This window comes from Pogona vitticeps, chromosome 4 (assembly GCF_051106095.1).
Source record: "Pogona vitticeps strain Pit_001003342236 chromosome 4, PviZW2.1, whole genome shotgun sequence".
Classification (NCBI taxonomy): Eukaryota; Metazoa; Chordata; class Lepidosauria; order Squamata; family Agamidae; genus Pogona; species Pogona vitticeps.
In genome coordinates this window covers 56311910-56322580 of record NC_135786.1, presented here as the reverse complement: position 1 = coordinate 56322580, position 10671 = coordinate 56311910, and the positions used below count along the sequence as shown (strand labels likewise).

Genomic DNA, 10671 nt, shown 5'->3' with positions numbered 1-10671 from the left:
AACTGCCCCAAAGACTGCCAGTCTAAAGCGCCCCTCCCCCACTCGTAATTAAACACAACACGCCCGTGAGCACTAGTCCCAAAAGGTAGCCCACTCTAGAGCAGGGTTTACTAGCATATATTCTCTCTCCCTCACCCCCCACCCCACCGCCCTGACCGCTGCCCCAGGGCCTCCAAGATTTGTGTCCAGGGAGGAAACGCAAGGGGGGGCGGTCCCTGTCCGGGGGGGGTAGCGAAAGAGAGCTGAGCGCGGTGCAGCCCCCTCCCTCGTCGCCTCCTTCCCTCCCCCCCTTCCCTCTCTCCATCGTTTGGCCGGGCTGCGCTCCCGCTGCTGCCGCCACCACCGCCTCCATCTTGCCTTTTCTCGCTTCCTTCCCCCCCCCCCGCCCCGCAACAGGAGCCGAAACCGCGGCAGAGGCGCTGAAGCGAGTGGCAGCGAGGCCAAGCGGGCAAGGAGCCGCGGGCATGAGGGGGCGGCGCTGAGGAGACACGGGCTGAGCCGACATTTTGTCCCCCCTCCCCCCTTGCCGACGGTGCAAACTCGTCTACCCGCGGAAGACCCGGTGCCGCCGCGGAGAAGGACAAGGCGGCGGCCCAGGCAAGTAGAACCAACACCACTTCCACTATCCCCGGCGCCCGTAAACCCCTTCCTTTCCTCCCTCCTTCCCTCAGCTATAGCCCCAGGGTCGCGGGAAGGTGACCGGGCTGGATGGGACGGGGATTTGACGAAACTACAGAGGCCTGGTGCCCTCAAAACTGCCGGGCGGCTCTGTCTCCTTAGCGCCGTAAACCGCGGGTGAGGAAAAAGAGCGAGAAAGATCGCGGGGGGGACGGGAAAGCCGATCCCCGCCATCTTGTTCGCCTTCATAACCGGGACACCATTGGCCACGCCCACCTTCTCCTTTCCTATTGGTGTAGCCTGGGACACGTCGCTCCCGCCCGCACGCTGGGCGCTGCTGTGGGCCGTGATGGAGGAGGATGGACAGCGGTAATATCCAATAGAAGTCTGACTATTTCTGTTTCTTTTACCTGTCGTGTAATTAGTCCAGGGATTTCCCCCTCAGAGGGACTCGCAGATGTGAGGAAATGTGTACTTAAGCCGCCTTTACTTACCGCGTCTATTTCTGTGTGCCTTGCATTTCGCAGAGCAAGGTTATTGCTTGCTCTGTCACGCAAAAAAGGCCTGAATTGTGACACATTTCAGTGTGTTTCCACAAAAAACAGTTTTTGTGACAAGGCCTCTTCTGGGGCTGTTTCTTTGGAGGGGGGCTTCCCATCATACACTCGGGATTTGACAGTGTTTATGCAGTCAGACCTATCGTGAAGGGTTGCTGCTGGGACTCTCGACTTAGTTCAGTGCATGATTACTGGGATTAGAAGATAACTCATGGGCACAAAACGTTAATTAGATTTTACTCCAAAGTGGCACGAATTCACATTCCTCAAGTCAATGGTGGGGAATTCCCTCCCTGTGGAGAACATGACCCATTTCTGACCTCTGTGGCACAGCCTTCTTCCTTGGCTGGTTTCACTTCTATGAGCCAGAATGAAAGACTTGCTAAGAGAGTTGAGTTTATGTTTTGTCACTACAATGACATTGAGAGCCTACAGATTGTAACTTAAGGGCTTCCTTAATTTTGGGAGTTCATTAAAACAGCAGGATTGATCTCCTGGGTAATCACAACAACTCAAGGAATTAGTTTTAGCTCCTCTTAGAACATTCCAAGGGAGGAAAATGTGCACTGATGATGTTTTTTCATTGCTTACATTTGATCTGTGCCAAGAAGGGAGAAAAAACAACAACAACAACCTAGAGCATGAAACACATTTTGTGAGTAGAAGGTTTGGAGTTTGATTTCTCACTGTGCTTCCTGGGAATATAGCCAGGTAGTGTAGCCTTGAACATCTGCATAGTCCCAGGGTGCTCTCAAAAGAAGGGAACGGTTAACCATTTCTGAGTATACCTCGAAAGAACAGTCACCATAAGTCATAATATACTTCACAGAACATTGCTATTAGTAGCAGTACTTGTGGTTCTTTACTTTTTGTCTGCCTCAGGAAGTTCCTGTCCTAAAACTGCAGATTTAATCCCAATTCATTAAATATTCACTAGATGCCTATACAGTAGTCAAAGAATTGGCTAGTTAAGTCAAATCTGTACATCAGCTTCATCTTCAGCACTTTGTCTTTAGATCCCCATTGCTCCTTAGGATTGTCTGGTTACAATGCTTCAGTTCAGGAGAAGTGAAAATGGGCAATTTCCACCTGTCAGGGTTGTAAGAGTCTAGATCAGTGGTTCTTAACCTTTTTGAAAGAAACGCCCCCTTGACCCATTGAGGAAGTTATCATTGCCCCCCTCCACGCAGTGATGATATCTTATTTATTTATTTATTTATTTATTTATTTAATTATTTAATTAATTAATTAATTAATTATTTGATTATTTGATTATTTTATTACACTTAAATCCAATGACCCCTGAAAACAAAATTCAATTACAAGAAAATGAAATGCCCCCAAAATGTAACATTTAATGATTTAGTTGCAAGCGAATTTTAAGACGCAAAAAGAAATATAAAAAGGGCATAAAAACAAACCACAATGCAGGAAGTAAAAATTTCAAGACAAAAACTCTGAAACTGAATTAAGATTGGAGGAAGGTTTGGCTTGCTCCAGAGCCCCCCTACCGCCCCCTTTCTGCTCCAGCGCCCCCACACCGCCCCTTTTCGTTCTACCGCCCCCCTGAAAAATGAAATCGCCCCCTGGGGGGCATTATCGCCCACGTTAAGAACCACTGGTCTAGATGTAGTAACTTGCTTTCTCTTCAGCATCCAACCTGCCTGCTTGCTTTCTTCTTGCTGTAAAAGAAGAGATGACTCATCCTGAAATAGCAGGCCCTCTTACTTGGACTATGGGCTCATCTGTGCCAAAAAGTCATGGTCCCATTTGTTCCCTCTGTCATCTCTTTAATCAATCCACTGTCTTCACCACCCACACTTGCCTTCAGATTTCTGATTTTAAAAAACACTTCCTGATGTGCACAGTTTTCTTCAACAATGTCTCTTGACCTGTTTTCCTGCTTTCTCACTGTCACCTTTGATTTTAGACTCTGGAAAATTTCTTCAGAGTTCCCCTCTCCTATTAGTATCTCTTTGTTATTGCGAGGCCGGCTCGAAGAAAGTGTGTGCTGAAAAATAAATGACTCCCAAAGACAGAAGACTTCGCTTTGTTTAGCTCTTTCAGTTTGCTGGGGAGAGACTGTTCTTTCTGTTAGCTGGGGAGAATACTGAACTGCCTCACAGCTTCTCTCTGCAGTGTTCTTCTATTTTCTCTTTCGGTTTCTCCCTCAACTTTATCAGCTCAGCTCTCTCCAGCCACTGTCAGAGTGATTTATTGCCTATAAGAACGCCTACTTTCAGCAGAGTTTCAGCCTATCAAACAGCTTATACAGCAAAACCTATCCTATTACAATGCAATAGGAAATGAGGAAATATGCTTCTTCCTGTTGCCTATAGATATATGGAGAGTACATAGACTTATAGATATAGCTACATACAGTAATAAACTCTCTTTTCTGCTGCTGCAGAACCATTTCCCAACATTCCCTCCGTTGTTTATTTAAGCAAAGGATTATAGTCATCTAGCCTGATACAATTGCTAGGGCTAAGAGAATCTGATGGGACGGTTCAACGACAGTAGGATAGCAGTGTAGATACAAGAGCAAGCAAACATTGAATAACGCAACATTAAATAACTAAAATTACAATTATAATAATGAGATACATAACAAGGGTATGCAACCAGGTCCGCTAACATGACATCTAAAGCTTGGCGATTCTGCAACGCAACTGAACATAGTTCACTGAGCTCTGAATTTACAAGCTTTAAAGCACGGATGGTATCATTAAACATGGCTTCAGTGAAATTAGATAACTTTAGTAAACTGCGATAATTCCAGGTAGCGCCACTTCAGAATTTCAGACACCTTACTTATCTCTTTAAAATATTAATTGTCCTGCCATGGTCCTAAAGAAATACTCTGACCGCAGGAAAAGATCAATAATAACACTAAGCACATTATGAGTCTACAATTTCCTTTGGAAGCGCAGTGCGCCATGGTCGAACACATCGTGCAGGAATCCACACAGCTCCTTTGTCCAAAGCAATCGCCGCATATCCACGTCCCCAGGTGATCAGCTCGGCCGGGCCCTTCCAGGTAGGGTCCGGTGGCTGACGATATGACACCAAGGGTCGCGGCAGCTGCTCCTGGGACCTAAAATGAAGCTCAACAGGAGTGTGGTTCCTATTGTGAGGAAACAGCAAAAAGTTTAATGTGTACAATACATGAGCAACAGCTATAGGGATGTCAACTACAGGAACATTCTTCCCAGAGGTCTGTTTCTGAAGAAGGGATTTAAAGGTTAAATGAGCATGCTCTACAATTGCTTGACCTGTAGAGTTGAAAGGAATCCCATGTTTAAGCCTAATTCCCCATTGTTTACAAAACTGAGAAAAGGCATCTGAAACATAAGCCGGCCCATTGTCAGTTTTGATCAAGTCTGGTCGGCCCATGACAGCAAACGTGCGAACACAATGCTGGATGACGTGTCTAGTAGTTTCTCCTTTCATTGGTGTCGCCCAAATAAAACCTGAATAAGTGTCAACAGTGAGATGAAGCTTAGAGAACGGGGACAACAATGGAGTATGAGTTACGTCCATTTGCCAAATCTCATTAGAATGTTCTCCACGGGGGTTAACAGCATCAAAAGGCAGATTCAAAGGAGAGGTAGTACAGGATGAACAGGCTGAGATGATGTCCCGAGCTTGAGCCATGGGAATATTAAACTGTTTATGAAGAGTCTTAGCAGATTGATGAAACATCCCATGCGAAGAAATAGGATCATCAAAAAGGTGAAAGGTCTCAGGGATGTCATGTAAAAATGAATCCGCCACCGCATTTCCCTGGACAAGGAACCCAGGCAAATTAGAATGGGAGCGAATGTGAAAAACAAAACACTGATTGATGCGTGACTGAAGCAGAGACTGCAAAGTGGAAAACAAGTCATACAGTTCCTTGTCCATCGAGGGAGCAAGATAGGAGAAAGGCAAATGCAACAGTAGTCGAAATACGTACTGAGTGTCCACAATTAGGTTAAAGTCCTGGTGAGCAAATATTTGAAAGGCAAGAATAACAGCAGCAAGTTCCGACCGTTGAGCAGAAGTATGAGAAGATGTAAATTGAGGAACCCAGTTACCACTTTCGTCCTGCCAGGTGACAACGCCCTTGCTTGGTGAGCCATCCGTGAACACGGTAGTCGCTGTAGGCAATGGATGATCTGCAAAGCAAGTGGTTAAAGTATAGGGAACAAGAGACAGCAAAGTTATACGTTTGTCCTTTGGAGGATTAGGAATGATTTTGCCAAGAAAGTCGGCGTATGCAATTTGAAAATCAACTGAATTTTGTAGAAGACGTTCAGCATCCCCTTGCCTGAAAGAAAAATAAACACAGTCAATATCAGAACCAATCAACTGAACACAACGAGAACGGGCCTTAGAAAACAGGTCTGCCACAGCTGTGACAAATGGATAGAGTTTGCGAGAAGGTGTGTGAGGAAGATGCAACCATTCAATTATGGCAATCCTTTCAGACGTGACAGGAGCATACAGGATGGCTGTAGGGAGTGAAGGAGTAGATAAAATAGCACATGAAAGATGAGAAGAGTTTGGAGGTAGTCGATCAACGGCTTGAAGTTTAAGGCGGTGAGAAACAAATTGAAACGCTTGCTTCATTGGCTCTGTGATAGGAAGGACATCCGCCGGCGATGTGTGACCAGAGAGAGCGTCGAATAATGGAGAAAGTTCTTTCGTGGTGAGAGCCAGGAAAGGTCTAGCCCAATTAATATTTCCTAGTAGGCTTTGTAATTGTACTAAGGTCAGAGTAGATGGAATCTTCAGTTGAGGAAGCTTTGGTATAGATGCTTGTTGTGCTGCAGCATACATAGCTGCCTTATGAGAAATAGACCCCACATTTTGACAGACTCTTAACATATCCTGAATAGTGGTTTCTGGGTTGCTATAAATGGGAGTCAGTGCCTTTCTGCAGTCATCATTAGCATTTTCAAAGGCCAGCTGTTTTTGAAGCATAGAACGTGCCTTATGGTTATCAATTTGCCTTTCTATTGCTGTAATCAGGCGACTAACAAAGTCAGAGAATGATTCTTAGGGCCTTGTCGAATGGTTGTAAACCCAGGTGATGGCCCCTCAGTAGACACTGGCAACTTAGCCCATGCTTTTTTCATAATTTTGGCAAGCTGTTCAATGGCAAGGTCTGAAAGGCCAAGTTGTTGAGCTGTTGTTTGGAACTGCCCATCACCAATAAGTTGATCCCTGGTAACCCTGTTTATGACTGCTTGGTTTGACTGGGCATTTTGTTCAGCTTGCTCCGTTGCCAAGTGTCGCATTTCATCCAAAATTAACAGCGACTGAGCTGGAGGCAATAATGAACGAACAACCAGTTTCCAATCATTAGGTGTCAGCTTCTGTTCTGACAAATTTTCCAGTAAGGCTTTGGTGTAGGGTGCATGAGGGCCATATTCTTTAACAGCCTGCAACAAGTCCTTGATCAGTTTCATTGGGATGGGTTCATATCGGTCTGGGACCGCGGCTGCACCAGGGATCGCAGCATTCCCGCCCGCAGCAGGAATTGCAGCGACAGCAGGGGTCCCCCGGATGATGGGAAATGCAGAAATCATTGGGTGTGCTGTATCCCCAGAGTCAATTAGCGCAGCAGACAGAGAAGCTGCAATCGGGGTTACCACAGGGGTTGTTCTTAAAGGTGCATTGTGGTCATTTTGTAGAAATAGGTCAGGAGTGCTAAAGTCATCATTGTCCAGTTTATCAGGAGGCTTCTTCCTACTGTGGTAGGAATCATACTGAGAAGGCAATGGAGGTGCAGAAGGCAATAGGGATGCACTAGGTGCTGGAGGTAGTATCTGTGGCAAAGGAGGGTACATGGACATAGCCCCACATTCCATTTGTTGATTGAAAAGGATGTTCCTTGGGGAAAGGTTCTTAAGAGAAGCCCTCACTTTGCACCAACTAAAAAGAATGTGTGAAGTAATTTTTGGGTCGTTTTGAAATGTGCTCCCAATCTTCATCCATTGTTCTAAGTCAAGGGTGCCACTCTCAGGGACCCATGGACAACATGAATATATGGCCAAAACTAAGTCTTCCAGCTCTTTCTTTGTGGCTGGGTGGCCATGGCTTGTAATTAGAAAGAACAGTTCATCTACGAAAGCCTTTTGGTCTTGGGATAATCCTGAGCCCATTGTATGTATCTGAATTTGACCAACCTACTCACCCTTTGGGATCCTTTAAAAGGATGATTAGCGCGCTGAGCTCGTGCAGAGCGAGGTGGTAGGGCAGAACACAAGTACCGTCGTTCTGTGGTCGTAACTGAAGATTGATGGCCCTTTTCTTACGTTCGATCACACGGGAGCACCACTTATTGCGAGGCCGGCTCGAAGAAAGTGTGTGCTGAAAAATAAATGACTCCCAAAGACAGAAGACTTCGCTTTGTTTAGCTCTTTCAGTTTGCTGGGGAGAGACTGTTCTTTCTGTTAGCTGGGGAGAATACTGAACTGCCTCACAGCTTCTCTCTGCAGTGTTCTTCTATTTTCTCTTTCGGTTTCTCCCTCAACTTTATCAGCTCAGCTCTCTCCAGCCACTGTCAGAGTGATTTATTGCCTATAAGAACGCCTACTTTCAGCAGAGTTTCAGCCTATCAAACAGCTTATACAGCAAAACCTATCCTATTACAATGCAATAGGAAATGAGGAAATATGCTTCTTCCTGTTGCCTATAGATATATGGAGAGTACATAGACTTATAGATATAGCTACATACAGTAATAAACTCTCTTTTCTGCTGCTGCAGAACCATTTCCCAACACTTTGTCTCAGGTTCTAGTGTCATCAGCCCTCTTCCTCAGGCTTCCTTCTCTATCCATTGCCTACAAGCTTTACATTCTTTGTGTAAGATTTTACTATAGTTTTCAGTCAACCTATTTCAGGTTTTAATTTTAGCCAAACTGGCAGCTTTGGCCTCTCTCACAGAAGTTGGACAGCAAACTGTACTGTTTCCTGAGCAACCAAGCATTTTATGTCATGATGCCCATTCAGCCAGCGTTAGAGGCATCCTTTTCTCAGACACAAACTGAACCAAACCAAACAAAAAGTTACACTTTGCCCACAAGTACCATTTGCTGAATATGACTATTAAGGAGGAATGACATCGTATAACAGGAAAAGAAAGCTTTAAAAAAATCACATGAAAACATTTGTTAATGTCAACTGTCAATATTCTTTATAATTAAAATTCCCAAAATGCTAATTTTGCATGAGCGTAGTGTGATCAATGAAAAACAGAGTACCATGTTTTCCTGTGTATAAAATGACACTTTCCCCTAAAATAATTAAAGGAAAAATTGAGGGTTGTTTTATACTTGAAAGTAAGGAGAGAGGGAGGGAGGGATCAAAGTGCTTTGATCCCTGCTTTCCCCCTCCACGTTTTGCAAAGAAAATGGAGGTGGAAAGCGATTCCTACTTTGTCCCTACATTTTTGTTGCAAAAAGCAGCTTTCCCCCTCCACTTTTTGCAAAGAAAATAGAGGGGGAAAGCGATTTCTGCAAAACGTTTGCAATTAATGTATAGGGGGAAACCAGGAATTGCTTTCTGCCTCAATTTTCTTTGCAAAACGTGGAGGGGGAAAGCTGCTTTTTGCAACAAAAATGTAGGGGGAAAGCAGGAATCACTTTCCTCCTCCACTTTCTTGCAAAGAAAGAAAATTTGGGTTAGAAAAATGAGTGTGTGTGTCTTATACACAGAACAATACAGTAATACAAAACAGAGCAGTGCCTGTCTTATATAGCCACTTGGTTGGATTAGAGTGTTGGTATGGTAATACAACTAGATAGTAAATGCTGTAAGCCAAAAATGCTTACATTTTGTAGTGAAGAATGACTTTTTAAAGACAGTAGTTCAAGTGGCTAGATGCTTATTTTGCTGTACAGCTGACCCCTTCGCTGGTAGGTAGGCAGTATAGTGAGGTAGATATCAGTTAAGAGTAAGCGTGTCACCTGTATGCATTTAGGCAAGAAATACGAGGGAGTACTGACAAGTATTGATCCTTTCCCAGAAAAAAATTGAGCTAGGAAGCTGTAACTGCCACACTATTCTACATATTCCCCCAGAAAGTCAGTGCACTTGTGACATCTATCCTGCAGCTTCTTAAGTACCTGCAAATAAAATTCTTCCGACTGCTGGTGTAACCACTCATTTGCAGCATTAGTTGCCTCCAGAACACTCCCAAATCGTTCTCCCTTTAGGTGTTTTTTGAGTTTGGGGAACAGATAATAGTCAGAAGGAGCCAGGTCGGGAGAATAGGGTGGATGGGGCATCACTTGAAATCCTAAGGACGTCAGTCTTGCTATTGTTTCACCTGCAGTGTGTGATGAGGTGTTGTCATGCAACAGGATGACATCTTTGGAGAGCTTTCAACGTTTTTCCTTGATGTTTTGCCTCAGTTTTGTCAATAAAGTACAGTAATATTTTGCATTGATGGTTGAACCCTGTTGGAGGTAGTCCACCAGCAGAACTCCCTTCTTATCCCAAAAAAGTTGCCATTTGCTTCTACACCGACCTTTGCACTTGGAACTTCTTTGGCCTGGGGGAACCACTGTGCCTCCGTTCCTTAGACTGTTCCTTTGTCTCAGGATCATAGCAGTAGATCCATGTCTCATCACCAGTTACCAGTTTGCCCAGGAAATCTGACTCATTTCTTGCAAAATGTTCCAAAACAGCCACTTATGACTCCACACATTTCCTCTTTTGTTCAGTTGTGAAATGTTTGGGGATCCACTTTGCTGCTAGCTTTCTCATTTCCAAGTCGTTGTGGATAATGGCACCAAGTCACTCACGTGATATTCTCAGATACAGTGGTGTCCCGCATGACAACAATAATCCATTCCATTAAAATCTCTGTACAGCGAAATCGTCGTCATGCGAAAAAACCCATTGGAATGCATTGAAAAATGATTAATGCGTTCCAATGGGGAAATACCTCGTCGTCCAGCGAAGATCGCCCATAGAGAAGCGCCGATCAGCTGTTTAAAATCACTGTTTTGTGAATCTTATGTCCAGAAAACAGCCATTTTGTGAAGAGAAGTCAGCCATTTTGCAAAGGGAAGCCATTTTGCGGAGTCGGAAAAATCATTTTGCGAACAAATGGTTCGTGAAGCAAGGACCTAATCAACGTAAAGCGAAAATCCCCCATAGGAAACATTGTTTTGCGATTGCAAAAAAGTCATTGTCAAGCGATTTTGTCGTTCAGCGCGGTAAGCGTCTAGCAGGGCACCACTGTATATAGCAATACTTTTGGCTGATATTCGGCGGTCCTCTACGATCATGTCATGGATGGCTGTCACATTTGCAGGCATAGAGATAGAAACAGGCCTTCTACTGAGTTTCTCACTTTCAACACCGAAATGGCCAGTTTTAAAATTGACAACCCAACGTTTAACTGTTGCATATGAGGGGCCACTGTCACCCATAGTTTGTGACATTGCATCATGGATCTGCTTTGCACCTTTCCCTTGGAGAAACAGGAACTTGAT

The 10671-nt window shown here is 44.5% G+C and overlaps 1 protein-coding gene across 2 annotated transcripts in view; it reads left to right on the top strand.

The window, feature by feature from the left end:
• Positions 1–458: 458 nt before the first annotated feature.
• BRPF3 (bromodomain and PHD finger containing 3) overlaps positions 459–10671 on the top strand; it is a 55602-nt gene continuing 45389 nt past the window's right edge. Inside the window, exon 1 of one of the 2 annotated variants that reach the window (XM_020795193.3) lies at positions 459–597. The gene's annotated coding sequence lies outside the window, so the exon portion shown is untranslated. Of the gene's footprint in view, positions 598–938; positions 988–10671 lie in introns of those variants that run through there. The other variant, XM_078392748.1, reaches the window with a different exon arrangement.